This window comes from Triturus cristatus, chromosome 6, assembly GCF_964204655.1.
Source record: "Triturus cristatus chromosome 6, aTriCri1.1, whole genome shotgun sequence".
NCBI lineage: Eukaryota > Metazoa > Chordata > Amphibia > Caudata > Salamandridae > Triturus > Triturus cristatus.
This window is the reverse complement of record NC_140589.1, coordinates 406,777,711-406,793,138: the sequence shown is the minus strand read 5'-3', so window position 1 is coordinate 406,793,138 and position 15,428 is coordinate 406,777,711. Positions and strand designations below refer to the sequence as shown.

Below are 15,428 nucleotides of genomic sequence, written 5' to 3'. Positions count from 1 at the left end.
TGTTGACGTGCTTTCTTGCTTTGTCAATCTGCGGACAAAATTGGTTGGACCAGTTCCACTTTTGCCTTTGGCATATGTTAGAATATACAAAGGCAGATTGAGGAAAAAGCGACATCAATTGCACAAAGGTGTCCTTAATAAGCATTTCCAGACCTACACCAGTTAAAGTGCCTAGGTCATTTCCACCACAGTGCACAATAATAAGGTTAGGCTGTGGGAGATGTTGAAAGGTTTTCACCAAAGGCAATAATTGGTGCCACTTTAACCCTCTCTGACCAATCCATTAATGTCTACATTTGGCAAAGCAAGGTCTCTCACCATACCTCTGTTTTCTGCATACTTTTCACTCCAGGAGACATAGCTGTGACCTACAATCCACACTGTGAACATCTTTCAAGGAGATCTGGATGCACTCAGAAGGTGTCTTTCAGTAGAATGGCAATATGAAATGAAAGACAGTTTGAAAATGGAGGCATACATATTTTTTTTAAATAAAAAGAACTCATTGGCTGATTCAAATCTTTTTACAGTAAAAAGTAGGCTGTATGTGTACATTTTTAGAAGCATGTTTTGTATTGGTTCAGAAAATTGTGTTCCCACAGAAGAATAGTTTGGATTTGCTGTTAGGTTGGACAGGTGAAGCACTCTTGGTCTTTCGATTTGAAACATTGTGTGGTGAACTTCTGACCTCTCTCCTCACAGCAGTGTTCCATGAGCTGTTGCTATGGTAGCAGGCAGAAGTCAAGTTGGGGGAAGGGTACATTTGGAAAAGGGTTGAAGTTTTCAACCAATAGAAATGTATGATTTCATTTGAAAAAAGTGGGAAGCACTGAGATTTGTAATTAACATGTATATGTGTGAAAAAAGAGAGGGAAACATTGCCATTAATTGGTTCTGCTCAGAGGAGAGAGGTGTACAGCTCTGATATTCTGACTCTGATAGTCTGCTGTTTGAGTGCCACATTTCTTTCTCAACTAACTAATTTTAAAGGTGAGTTATGAGTTTGAGAGGGGATGTATGTGGTGATTTTTGCATGAGTCTGTGAGCACAGAGGAATTGCTGTCAGAGATGTATTTTGTGTCCCTCTGGTTCTTTTTGGAAGTAACCATGTATATGTCTCTTGCAACTGAGAATACACAGTCTGCATAAGCAGACTGTTAGCACACACCCAGCAGTTTATCCTGTAGAATCATGCTTAGTATTCACAAGTGAGTGGTGTTTCAGGTAGCAGTGAGTAACGCTATTACATTTAACATCACTAAGGCTGATTTATTTTGCTGGAGTGTAGTCAGTCACCAAGGTCACACATGTTCATGGTCTCAAAAAGCTGTTTGCACATGTGCTCTTTTCTGTATCTGAAAACTGTAATGAAAATGTATGCGACTGTTAGAGTACTTAACACTTGGAGGAAAAAACAGTAGTAAGTGTGCTTTGAAATTGGCAAGCAAATTTCATTTTCTGCCTAAAATCACAGAAAACAGTAGTAAGTGTGCTTTGAAATTGGCAAGCAAATTTCATTTTGTGCGTTAAATCACAGCATGAGTCTGTGAGCACAGAGGAATTGCTGTCAGAGATGTATTTCGTGTCTCTCTGGTTCTTTTTGGAAGTAACCATGCATATGTCTCTTGCAACTGAAAATACACAGTCTGCATAAGCAGACTGTTAGGACACACCCAGCAGTTTATCCTGTAGAATCATGCTTAGTATTCACAAGTGAGTGGTGTTTCAGGTAGCAGTGAGTAACGCTATTACATTTAACATCACTGAGGCTGATTTATTTTGCTGGAGTGTAGTCAGTCACCAAGGTCACACATGTTCATGGTCTCAAAAAGCTGTTTGCACATGTGCTCTTTTCTGTATCTGAAAACTGTAATGAAAATGTATGCGACTGTTACAGTAATTAACACTTGGAGGAAAAAACAGTAGTAAGTGTGCTTTGAAATTGGCAAGCAAATTTCATTTTCTGCCTAAAATCACAGAAAACAGTAGTAAGTGTGCTTTGAAATTGGCAAGCAAATTTCATTTTCTGTGTAAAATCCCAGCATGAGTGTGGGAGCACAGAGGAATTGCTGTCAGAGATGTATTTCGTGTCTCTCTGGTTCTTTTTGGAAGTAACCATGCATATGTCTCTTGCAACTGAAAATACACAGTCTGCATAAGCAGACTGTTAGCACACACCCAGCAGTTTATCCTGTAGAATCATGCTTAGTATTCACAAGTGAGTGGTGTTTCAGGTAGCAGTGAGTAACGCTAATACATTCAACATCACTAAGGCTGATTTCCTTTGCTGGAGTGTAGTCAGTCACCAAGGTCACACATGTTCATGGTCTCAAAAAGCTGTTTGCACATGTGCTGTTATTTGTATCTGAAAACTGTAATGAAAATGTATGAGACTGTTAGAGTACTTAACACTTGCAGAAAAAAACAGTAGTAAGTGTGCTTTGAAATTGGCAAGCAAATTTCATTTTCTGCCTAAAATCACAGCATGAGTCTGTGAGCACAGACGAATTGCTGTCAGAGATGTATTTCGTGTCTCTCTGGTTCTTTTTGGAAGTAACCATGCATATGTCTCTTGCAACTGAAAATACACAGTCTGCATAAGCAGACTGTTAGGACACACCCAGCAGTTTATCCTGTATAATCATGCTTAGTATTCACAAGTGAGTGGTGTTTCAGGTAGCAGTGAGTAACGCTAATACATTCAACATCACTAAGGCTGATTTCCTTTGCTGGAGTGTAGTCAGTCACCAAGGTCACACATGTTCATGGTCTCAAAAAGCTGTTTGCACATGTGCTCTTTTCTGTTTCTGAAAACTGTAATGAAAATGTATGCGACTGTTAGAGTACTTAACACTTGCAGGAAAAATTAGTAGTAAGTGTGCTTTGAAATTGGCAAGCAAATTTCATTTTCTGCCTAAAATCCCAGAAAACAGTAGTAAGTGTGCTTTGAAATTGGCAAGCAAATTTCATTTTCTGCGTAAAATCACAGCATGAGTCTGTGAGCACAGAGGAATTGCTGTTAGAGATGTATTTCGTGTGAAAGGGGAAGCTTGTTTTCTGGAAATGTGGTGGTTGGCATTCAGCCCAAAACAGTTTCTCAAATAAGAGGCAACTGCTAACATATTTGAAATCAACATGGTAGATTTTTCTTCCACTCTTGCAATGGGTCATGTAGTTGCTACATGCTAAAAACTCATATTAACCCTTACCACACATGTAGTCTTACATACATGTTTACAGTGTTTATGCAGTTATGTAAGGGTCCATTCAAGTCTCTCTTGCACCTGACAGTAGACAGTCGTCAGAACCACACTCTTAGCAGAGAGGTAGCTGTTTTTCCTGTACACTCATGCTTACTAATCAGCACTGTGTGGTGTTTTAGGTAGGAGTGAGGAATGCTAATGCATTGAACATCACCAAGGATCATTATCTTTGCTGGAGTGTAGTCAGTCAGCCAGGTTACACATGTACATGCTCTAAAAAAGCTGATTGGACATATGCTCCTTTCTGCCTCTGTAAACTATAAAGAAAATGTGTCAGACTGTTAGAGTAATTAACAGTTGCAAAAAAAAAAAATTAGTGTGCTTTTGATTTGCAAATGAAATATCGTGTTCTGCCTAGAATCACACCAAGAGTCTGTGTGCACACAGGAATTGTTCTTAGAGATTAAATTCGTGTTGGTTTTCTTGTGTTTTTCACTTGTAGGAAAGGGGTAGATAGTGTTATAAGAAAAGAAAAGATCATAACAAATATAGTAGTATATTAAAATTACAAAAAGGTATTGTTTTTTAGTTTCTTTCAGGTATTGCTGCAGAGCAGTGAAGGAAATATAAGATGCCTATAAAATCAAGACAGCGAAAAAAACTGAAAAAGAATGTATATTTGAAGAACACTGGAGGACCCAAGTTAGTTGAAGATGCTCATGTTGGGAAAAACAAAAAGTCTTCTGGTAAGCAGACAAAGGAATTCTTTAAAAATATATTCAAAAAAAGGAAAAATTTAAAAAATGCCCCCATTGGAAAAACTGTTTCAAGTAGAAAACAACAGGAGAATAGTGAGAATTTACTAAATGCTAATGTACAAGCAGAAGCTATAAAAATTTACTTGAAAAGAAAATCAGCATTTAAAGAGATCCGTAGGAAAATGTTTCAGAGAAGAGTGATGTCCAATTTGCTAAAGGATCTGAAAAAATATAAGAAAAGAGCTAAATTTTACAAGAGAAAAAAAGATATTGAAGCCATTGTAGCTAAGGCTTTAGATTTAAAAAGAAAACTATTCATTTTAATTTTGAACAGGATGCGTACATTAGAAAAAATAGTTAATGTAATGAAGTCACAAAGCAAAACGAAAAGAGTAGTAAAAAGAAATAACTTTTGTAAAGTGTTTTTAGGAGAATGGATGCATAGTTCAAGTACTGAGAAAGGTAAAGGAAAGGGCAAAGAATAATGGAAGGAAAAGTGTGCAGTAAATGGAATGTTAACTCTAGATAATATCCCAATGTTGTTTTAAATAAAGAATTAAATAAAGAAAAAGATAAAGAAAAAAATGAAGCTAACAGATCTTTATAGAAAAAATATAATCTTTTTAATAGATTTTTTTTGGATTAATAATTTATATGAATGAACAATTATTCCTGACTTGATTGATACAAAAAATATATACCTAAACAGTAATAATTTCAACAATCAATTTTAGTGATACACAGAATACACATGATCTGACAAATGGTATAACCAAAAATGTATATATACATGGAACAAGACAAAACCCTAATGTGATGAGTATCTTCACATTTCGCACAACGCGTTTCGGCTAAGCCTTCGTCAGGTGTCCGTTCACGATGATTTAACTAGACAAAGACAAATCAATTTACTTACAATCAGATAGTTAATTATCAAGAGTTAATCACTGTTTATTTTAAACAAAACTCAAGTGTTGAGTTTAATGCACACAAATATATATTATACATGATACAAAAAGTTTAAGGTTCCTAACGTTGTTACCAACAAGGTTTAATCATGAAAAATTACACACAATTCAAAGGTCAGTGAATATCCAGAATGGATAAAAAATGAAAAATAGAACCTCACCCAAGTGTTCTAAAGAAAAATAAAGCACTAGAATGAAGTGACAGTAAACCGCTAGTTAGAAGATAAATACAAGTAGGTTTTAATATACCTGAATAAAAGTAAGAACAAAAAGGGACACTCGGTAACTCAAAATCTAGATAGATGGACAATCTCCAATATGATTTTCAGCTTTGGTGGAAAAACGGGCTGTAAAGAAAATACGACATGATAATTGAAAACCAAGGAAAAATAAGAAATGAGGCCAATGCTAGCGCTGAGAGATGGTGTATACCTAAGTTAGATCAAGCGGTTGCCTCTTTCCACAAACTGACCCCAATATTGGATTAAATGATGTATTAGGGTACACGAACCAGGTACCTAATGCAAAAAAATGAAACCTAAGTAAAAGTTTTGTCATGCCTGTTATACTATAAGGTTCCATTATGTTGTGTAATTGCTTAATTGGACTAGAGATACACTACATGCAATGTAAAGGGTGTATGAAGCAAAAGTACCTTAGATTCCTTTATGGATGATTAGAGTGTGTAAATACTGCAAAAGCAGAGGAACCGAGTCGATCAATAGTCATGCACCACAGTTTAGCCTAAAAAGGAAATGAGTAAAACTAAAATAAGATCTCATTAAATGAGCATAATGGCAAAAGGCTTATGTTTCCCCTTAATACAGAAAGAAATGAATAACTCTCCCTCATTATACGAGATAAGTAAAGGGAGACTAACCTGCTGGTAATATGATACCATATCCTACTTCCAGAAACTTGTGAGGGAGTATATGGTTAATACCATTCTTCTCAAATGTGCAGCCTCTGGTTGATATATAAAACGACTGGAGACAAGATCAAAGAGAGATACACACAAAATATTTAATAGTGTACCTTATATGCACCTGTTTCATAACAGTGAAAAGTTACTGGCTCTACTAATACAATGGGACGATATAATATAAAACCTTATCCAACTAATCAAATTATCCCGCTAAAACTAAAGTATGAGCTAAATAGATAATCTATAATCTGTGCAAATAGAATAATAGTTCTTGTCAAGTCGTAAACTAGAGTGCCGTGGCAAGTTGCATCATTTGCGAATGAATTAAAAGAAGAAATGCCCTGCATGTAAGTTAAGCGAGCAAGGGTATGACAAGCCCGAAATACTTGCAGTCTGGGCCAACAACAATAAATGGAAAACGTGAGCCAAATGCCATAGCAGACTAAATTAAATGCAGGTTAACTAAAAATAAAAGTGGCCCTGCGTAGAAATTAGATGAGCGGAAATAACACAAGCCAAAAAATGCATACTGTCGGTTCGGACGGTAATTAATTAAGAGCACAAACACCGAGACGGAAACCCGTTACTTACTTTTGGGTAGAGATCTGGCGCAGGTCGTGGCGCGAAGCGTACAGCGTGAAGCAAAGTTCTCGTTATATGTGCTCAGCGTCGAGAGCCTGATTAGCATAAACATAGAAACTAGAGTATGCATGGTCGAAATGGAAAACAGACAAAGGGAGGCTTATGGCCAGCGCCATATTAGAAACGGGGCCTCACATCGTCACCAAACATAAAGACTAGAGTATGCATGGTCGAAATGGAAAACAGACAACGGGATGCTTAAGGCCAGCGCCATATTGGAAAGGAAGCTCTCCTCGTCACCGGTAATGATAATTGTGCTAACACGGAGCTGGAAACGAATAAAAACTATGGATGAAGTAACATGGAGGACCTCTATTTAAAAGATGATTCCAACACATCAGAATTTCAGATGTGTCTAATGGTAAAAATAGTGCCACAAATTCCATGTGTAACAATCAAAGCGTACAAAATAAAACTAGAATGATGATATTAGCCACTGTTTTTAATAGCTTGATCCCACGGGATTTCCTGATTAAGCCCTGTAATTGCTGTACCCAGAGTAAAAATCCAGAAAACTTCTCTTAACTTTCTGGTTTTCTCCGTAGTTGAACCTATTTTAGGGTAAATTTTTTCCAAAATGTACCATTGTATAGCTTCAGGCGCATGATTATGGTCCACATAATGTTGCACCATAGGTGCTTGAAGTTTCCTGGTACGTATAGCTGAACGATGTTCTGTGAGTCTGATGTTAAAGCTTCTCCCTGTCTCACCAACATAGCCAAGAAGACATGGACAGATGAGCAAGTACACTAAATCTGTCGTTTTACAGTTATTAAGGCTCTTTGGTGATATTAATTGTCCATTAAATTTGAAAGTTGATGATTCGATGGCTGTATCGCAAGATTTACAAGTGGAACATTTAAAGTTACCCACCACTGCTTTGTTGCCTGAAATATTTATTTGTAGAAAAGTGTTGGTATGTTTAATTCTTGAATTGACCACATGATCTTTTAAGCTTTTATTGCGTCTAAACGCAAAAAGAGGTTTAGGGATGGCTCTGTCAGTGTTTAAAATTGGCCAACTTTGATAAACTGCCTGACGTAATCTATCATTAAGCATGGAGTGTCTCGTGATAAAGACCAAAGGCAGATCCTTATTAGGCTTGATATTAGATAGTAAATGTTGCCTATCAAAAAAACGCGCTCTTTTGTACGCATCTCGTACAATTTTTTTTAGGATACCCTCTGGCCAAAAACTTATTTTTCATACTCAATGATCTGTCATCATAGTCTTTTATATTTGTGCAATTACGCCGCAGGCGTAAAAACTCACCGAAAGGTATACTGTTCTTTTGAGTAACCGGGTGAAAGCTGTCATAGTGTAACAGGGTATTTCTTGCTGTGGGTTTGATGTACAAGTCCACTGCAAGATTACCCTTATCATGTTTGATTTGAATATCTAGATATTCCACTTTTTCGGAACTTATGTTATGTGTGAAATGGATATTATCATCGCAGAGATTAATCCACTCGATAAATTCCCACAGTTTTTCTTGTGTATCTGTCCAAATGAAAAAGACGTCATCTATGAATCGTGACCATTTGGTCACTGATTCATAAAAAGGTGCTAATTAATTGAATACAAATTTTTTCTCGAAAAGGGACATGTAGATATTAGCCACCGTGGGGGCACAAGATGCCCCCATGCTGACACCTTGTTGTTGTTTAAATAGTTGAGTATTGAATTCAAACACATTATCTTCCAGAACCACTTTAAGGCATTCTAGAACAAAGAGAGTGGGACATTTGATATTATAGGCATTGATGAACCAATGGACCGCATTAATAGCACCTTCAATAGGGATGTTACTATAAAGGGCTTCGATGTCCATGGTTACTAGAAATTGCGTGTCTGGGCAGAATGGTGTATTTTCGACTAAATTGATAATGTGTCGAGTATCTTGAACAAATGCTGGTGTTCTTGAGACATGAGTACATAGTAAGGCATCTACATACTTGGCCAATGGTTCGGTGACTGACCCTATGGTGGTAACTATGGGTCTGAGGGGGGGATCTATGGCATTTTTATGAATTTTCGGTATGCCATAGATACTAGCCATCTTAGGTTTTTCCTTGTTAAGGAAGGACCATTCCTTGTCACAGATATCACCATCTCTTAAAGCTTTGTTAGTTAATCTCTGTATTTTCTTTATGGTGTTAGATGTAGGGTCTCTGGTAATAGGACAGTAAAAACGAGTATCTCCAAGCATATGTGCCATTTTGGAGATATAGGCGGATGTATCGTAAACAACAATACCTCCTCCCTTATCGCACGTTTTGATGGTTTTGTGCTGTGTGTGTTTCAAATCTTGCAAAGCCAAGTATTCATCTTGGCTTAAGTTAAAAGGTGTCTTCTGCACATGCTTGGTGATGTTCATGATTTTATTATAAACAACTCGTTCAAACACCGCCACCTCAGGTGGCAGTTGTTCAATTGTGGGTGTAAACTGGGAGGGTGGAGCCAAACCAGAAGTATTAGTAGTTTCCAGTTGTGTATCTTTAGTACTGATGAAAACTTTTAATCTGATTTTTCTGAAAAAAGCTTTTAAATCTCTAAACAACTCGAACTTATTTAAGCCTGAGTGGGGGGCAAAGGTTAATCCCTTAGATAACAATGAGATGGTAGATGTTGTTAATGTGGAACTACTGAGGTTAAAAATAGGTAATATCTCCATTCCCTCCAATATTGCGCATTGCGCGTAACTAGGTATTGATTGCAATCCATCGCTGGATTGCCCTGGAAGCGCGGCTGGTATTGCGTGTTGGTCTGAAATCGTGGCTGATATTGAGGTCGCCAGTTGTTGCGTCTGTTGTATCGCCTCCCTAAAAAAGGTTGTGCACCTCGTTGTCTTCTATATTTGTGTCCATTGCCCCTGGATTCAAAACCTCCTGACTGACCCTCACTATCTGAGTCTGAGGTGTCTGAGAAAGTGAGGACCTTTCTGCCAAGTCCAAATGGTCTGTATGGTTCATATAGCGTGTTGTCGGTTTGATTGTAGAAGGTGTCTGACAGATAAGGATAAGCCGTTTCTTTACTAAAAAAGCGTACATCTTTCTTTAATTTGTCTAGTTTACGCTTAGTTAGATACTCTGTATAAGAGTGTAAATCCTTATCAATTTCTTCTAGCTTTTTCTTAGCATCTTCTACTACGCATGATGCTTTGATTTTATTTTCTAAATCCAGGATTTCTGCTGTTAATTGTTCTAGGACCTCTTTGGCTGTCTCAACTATTAGCATCATATAATCGCGAGAACAGCGGTTGGAAATCATGGCCCAACGTTCTAAGAACTTTTTAATATGTACAAACAAGCCCGGTATATTTCTTACCCTTAATCCCTGGGGAATAACCCCAGCTTTAAGGTATTCTAGCATGTACTGTCCGTGAAGTTCTATTAGTTTGATTTTTTTTCCCTTAAAGCTAAAAGTGCCAAGGCATCATCATTCTTGTCGGTGGTTTTCGTCATTTGGTGACCAAAATCAGCTGAATTACCTACCATATTGGCAAATTGTTCATCTGTAAACCCAAAAGTGGGAAGATTGGCCATGACTAAAAGAAAAATGGTGTATTAAAAAGGATTAAGGTAACCGGTGAGATCACAAAGAAATAGAAGAAAATGAAGGAAAAAATTGAAGGAAAAGAATGTGTGTAAGAAAAATTGTAGATTAACCAAACTATGTGTAAAGGAACCCTAAACTCATCATTTGCGTGTCAGTAGGACTACTAAAAAAGCAACACCCCTCACAGACTAGCCGCGAGATTAATTTGTTTTGGAAATAAGGGGCCCCTGCTGAATTGATAATACACCCTGGCAGGGAAAACTAGGAAAGGTAAAGGAAAGGGCAAAGAATAATGGAAGGAAAAGTGTGCAGTAAATGGAATGTTAACTCTAGATAATATCCCAATGTTGTTTTAAATAAAGAATTAAATAAAGAAAAAGATAAAGAAAAAAATGAAGCTAACAGATCTTTATAGAAAAAATATATTCTTTTTAATAGATTTTTTTTGGATTAATAATTTATATGAATGAACAATTATTCCTGATTTGATTGATACAAAAAATATATACCTAAACAGTAATAATTTCAACAATCAATTTTAGTGATACACAGAATACACATGATCTGACAAATGGTATAACCAAAAATGTATATATACATGGAACAAGACAAAACCCTAATGTGATGAGTATCTTCACATTTCGCACAACGTGTTTCGGCTAAGCGTTCGTCAGGTGTCCGTTCACGATGATTTAACTAGACAAAGACAAATCAATTTATTTACAATCAGATAGTTCATTATCAAGAGTTAATCACTGTTTATTTTAAACAAAACTCAAGTGTTGAGTTTAATGCACACAAATATATATTATACATGATACAAGAAGTTTAAGGTTCCTAACGTTGTTACCAACAAGGTTTAATCATGAAAAATTACACACAATTCAAAGGTCAGTGAATATCCAGAATGGATAAAAAATGAAAAATAGAACCTCACCCAAGTGTTCTAAAGAAAAATAAAGCACTAGAATGAAGTGACAGTAAACCGCTAGTTAGAAGATAAATACAAGTAGGTTTTAATATACCTGAATAAAAGTAAGAGCAAAAAGGGACACTCGGTAACCGAAAATCTAGATAGATGGACAATCTCCAATATGATTTTCAGCTCTGGTGGAAAAACGGGCTGTAAAGAAAATACGACATGATAATTGAAAACCAAGGAAAAATAAGAAATGAGGCCAATGCTAGCGCTGAGAGATGGTGTATACCTAAGTTAGATCAAGCGGTTGCCTCTTTCCACAAACTGACCCCAATATTGGATTAAATGATTTATTAGGGTACACGAACCAGGTACCTAATGCAAAAAAATGAAACCTAAGTAAAAGTTTCGTCATGCCTGTTATACTATAAGGTTCCATTATGTTGTGTAATTGCTTAATTGGACTAGAGCTACACTACATGCAATGTAAAGGGTGTATGAAGCAAAAGTACCTTAGATTCCTTTATGGATGATTAGAGTGTGTAAATACTGCAAAAGCAGAGGAACCGAGTCGATCAATAGTCATGCACCACAGTTTAGCCTAAAAAGGAAATGAGTAAAACTAAAATAAGATCTCATTAAATGAGCATAATGGCAAAAGGCTTATGTTTCCCCTTAATACAGAAAGAAATGAATAACTCTCCCTCATTATACGAGATAAGTAAAGGGAGACTAACCTGCTGGTAATATGATACCATATCCTACTTCCAGAAACTTGTGAGGGAGTATATGGTTAATGCCATTCTTCTCAAATGTGCAGCCTCTGGTTGATATATAAAACGACTGGAGACAAGATCAAAGAGAGATACACACGAAATATTTAATAGTGTACCTTATATGCACCTGTTTCATAACAGTGAAAAGTTACTGGCTCTACTAATACAATGGGACAATATAATATAAAACCTTATCCAACTAATCAAATTATCCCGCTAAAACTAAAGTATGAGCTAAATAGATAATCTATAATCTGTGCAAATAGAATAATAGTTCTTGTCAAGTCGTAAACTAGAGTGCCGTGGCAAGTTGCATCATTTGCGAATGAATTAAAAGAAGAAATGCCCTGCATGTAAGTTAAGCGAGCAAGGGTATGACAAGCCCGAAATACTTGCAGTCTGGGCCAACAACAGTAAACTAGAGTGCCGTGGCAAGTTGCATCATTTGCGAATGAATTAAAAGAAGAAATGCCCTGCATGTAAGTTAAGCGAGCAAGGGTATGATAAGCCCGAAATACTTGCAGTCTGGGCCAACAACAATAAATGGAAAACGTGAGCCAAATGCCATAGCAGACTAAATTAAATGCAGGTTAACTAAAAATAAAAGTGGCCCTGCGTAGAAATAAGATGAGCGGAAATAACACAAGCCAAAAAATGCATACTGTCGGTTCGGACGGTAATTAATTAAGAGCACAAACATCGAGACGGAAACCCGTTACTTACTTTTGGGTAGAGATCTGGCGCAGGTCGTGGCGCGAAGCGTACAGCGTGAAGCAAAGTTCTCGTTATATGTGCTCAGCGTTGAGAGCCTGATTAGCATAAACATAGAAACTAGAGTATGCATGGTCGAAATGGAAAACAGACAAAGGGAGGCTTATGGCCAGCGCCATATTAGAAACGGGGCTCACATCGTCACCAAACATAAAGACTAGAGTATGCATGGTCGAAATGGAAAACAGACAACGGGATGCTTAAGGCCAGCGCTATGTTGGAAAGGAAGCTCTCCTCGTCACCGGTAATGATAATTGTGCTAACACGGAGCTGGAAACGAATAAAAACTATGGATAAAGTAACATGGAGGACCTCTATTTAAAAGATGATTCCAACACATCAGAATTTCAGATGTGTCTAATGGTAAAAATAGTGCCACAAATTCCATGTGTAACAATCAAAGCGTACAAAATAAAACTAGAATGATGATATTAGCCACTGTTTTTAATAGCTTGATCCCACGGGATTTCCTGATTAAGCCCTGTAATTGCTGTACCCAGAGTAAAAATCCAGAAAACTTCTCTTAACTTTCTGGTTTTCTCCGTAGTTGAACCTATTTTAGGGTAAATCTTTTCCAAAATGTACCATTGTATAGCTTCAGGCGCATGATTATGGTCCACATAATGTTGCACCATAGGTGCTTGAAGTTTCCTGGTACGTATAGCTGAACGATGTTCTGTGAGTCTGATGTTAAAGCTTCTCCCTGTCTCACCAACATAGCCAAGAAGACATGGACAGATGAGCAAGTACACTACATCTGTCGTTTTACAGTTATTAAGGCTTTTTGGTGATATTAATTGTCCATTAAATTTGAAAGTTGATGATTCGATGGCTGTATCGCAAGATTTACAAGTGGAACATTTAAAGTTACCCACCACTGCTTTGTTGCCTGAAATATTTGTTTGTAGAAAAGTGTTGGTATGTTTAATTCTTGAATTGACCACATGATCTTTTAAGCTTTTATTGCGTCTAAACGCAAAAAGAGGTTTAGGGATGGCTCTGTCAGTGTTTAAAATTGGCCAACTTTGATAAACTGCCTGACGTAATCTATCATTAAGCATGGAGTGTCTCGTGAAAAAGACCAAAGGCAGATCCTTATTTGAATACGAATTTTTTCTCGAAAAGGGACATGTAGATATTAGCCACCGTGGGGGCACAAGATGCCCCCATGCTGACACCTTGTTGTTGTTTAAATAGTTGAGTATTGAATTCAAACACATTATCTTCCAGAACCACTTTAAGGCATTCTAGAACAAAGAGAGTGGGACATTTGATATTATAGGCATTGATGAACCAATGGACCGCATTAATAGCACCTTCAATAGGGATGTTACTATAAAGGGCTTCGATGTCCATGGTTACTAGAAATTGCGTGTCTGGGCAGAATGGTGTATTTTCGACTAAATTGATAATGTGTCGAGTATCTTGAACAAATGCTGGTGTTCTTGAGACATGAGTACATAGTAAGGCATCTACATACTTGGCCAATGGTTCGGTGACTGACCCTCAAGTACTGAACCATTTTTTAATGAAGAGCGTTATCTTCAAAGTAATAGTTTGCTGCATGCAGTTGACACCAGTGGACGAGCATATGAAGTAAAAGATGGTTGTATAATGGAAAAGGAGAAAATGGTTCCAAGAAATGCGGAAGAAGTGATTGCGGATGAGGTTATGGGGAGACGTCCTAAAGCCCCAGTGTATACTTGGAATTGTAGTAGTATTTGTACTTTGCGACAGGAATCTATTGATAAATTACGTGAGTTTTTAAGAGAATATAGTAAAAAGAGTGTTAAACAGAAGATTAAGGTGCTTCAAGGACTAGATCCATGCAGAGTGAGAGAGAATACTGGTTTGCAAGGACATTCTCTGGCTTGTTTATCTAGGAAAGTGTGTCAAAGTGTTTTTCACCATTTTAGGATGCTGGAAGTTCATCATACTGAAATTAGAAAATTTGTGAGAAGATTGTATTTTGCTAAAAGTCCAGCACTAAAGTTAAATGAGTTGAATAAGGCTCTGTTCCGTGGATCTGTATCAGATGTTGAGAAGGTTACTGATGAAATTCAGTTAAGTTACTTTGGTCCGGAACAAGAAAGTGCAGGGAATGACACAGTTATTGAGGAAAATGTGGAAGAGAATGTAGAACCCTCCGTAAATAAGAAATTTGAAGATCAAATAACAAAATTTGCTATCATCACTAATGAAAGACCAAATATTACTTGTATTTGTTGCCGGAGAATATCTCTACAAAAAAAGTGAAGAAGAAGATAATTATAAGTTGAAGGATTTTGCAACATATATATTTCTTGAAAATTGTTTTGATTTGGGTGAAGATCATCGTATTTGTAAATACTGTTACAACAAGTTAGAAGAAAATAAAATGCCAGCTAGAGCTGTACATAATAATTTAGAATTGGTTGAAGTTCCTGCAGAACTTTCTGATTTAAATACGTATGAGTCTATACTCATTCAATGTGTTCATCTGTTCCAGACCATAGTACGTATGGAGCCAAAAACAGGCAAATTACCTCCTTCAGATTTACAGAGAGGTTTAAAAGGAAGAGTTGTCTATTTGCCGTTGGATTTGAAAAAAAATATGGAAACTATTGATACAGATACTTTGGAAACTGAACCATTAGTTATTCTGGTTAATGGTGTACCTATAAAAGAAAATTTGTCAGGAGCTGGTAGATGTACGAAAAGTACAAAGAGCAAATTTGTATTTGAAAAAAAATAATAAATGGTATGAATCAATTTATATAGATGAAGATGAAGAAGATGTTCTAGGAGACACAGAAACAGCAACTGGGCAAATTGAAAAAGTTGACAAGTCAAAAGAAGAAGAAATTTATGAACATTTCAGCATACATCCTCTTCATTCAAAAGAAGTAATGGCAAACACCATTGATCT

The 15,428-nt window shown here is 36.8% G+C and overlaps 2 long non-coding RNA genes across 6 annotated transcripts; both read right to left on the bottom strand.

Annotated features, from left to right (window-relative positions):
• Positions 1 to 4,604: 4,604 nt before the first annotated feature.
• Positions 4,605 to 12,591, bottom strand: LOC146817229 (uncharacterized). 5 transcript variants are annotated; one of them, XR_014962513.1, is made up of 6 exons: positions 12,473 to 12,591; positions 11,711 to 11,816; positions 11,486 to 11,574; positions 11,263 to 11,348; positions 11,080 to 11,177; positions 4,605 to 4,849 (listed from the first exon to the last, which is right to left on the bottom strand). It is a non-coding gene; the product is annotated as an uncharacterized LOC146817229 (long non-coding RNA). The 5 variants fall into 5 exon arrangements; XR_014962512.1 differs by lacking the exon at positions 4,605 to 4,849 and adding an exon at positions 10,259 to 10,750; XR_014962515.1 differs by lacking the exon at positions 11,263 to 11,348.
• LOC146817230 (uncharacterized) lies at positions 5,268 to 6,590 on the bottom strand. Its single transcript, XR_014962517.1, has 4 exons — positions 6,446 to 6,590; positions 5,810 to 5,915; positions 5,585 to 5,673; positions 5,268 to 5,447 (listed from the first exon to the last, which is right to left on the bottom strand). It is a non-coding gene; the product is annotated as an uncharacterized LOC146817230 (long non-coding RNA).
• Positions 12,592 to 15,428: the final 2,837 nt, after the last annotated feature.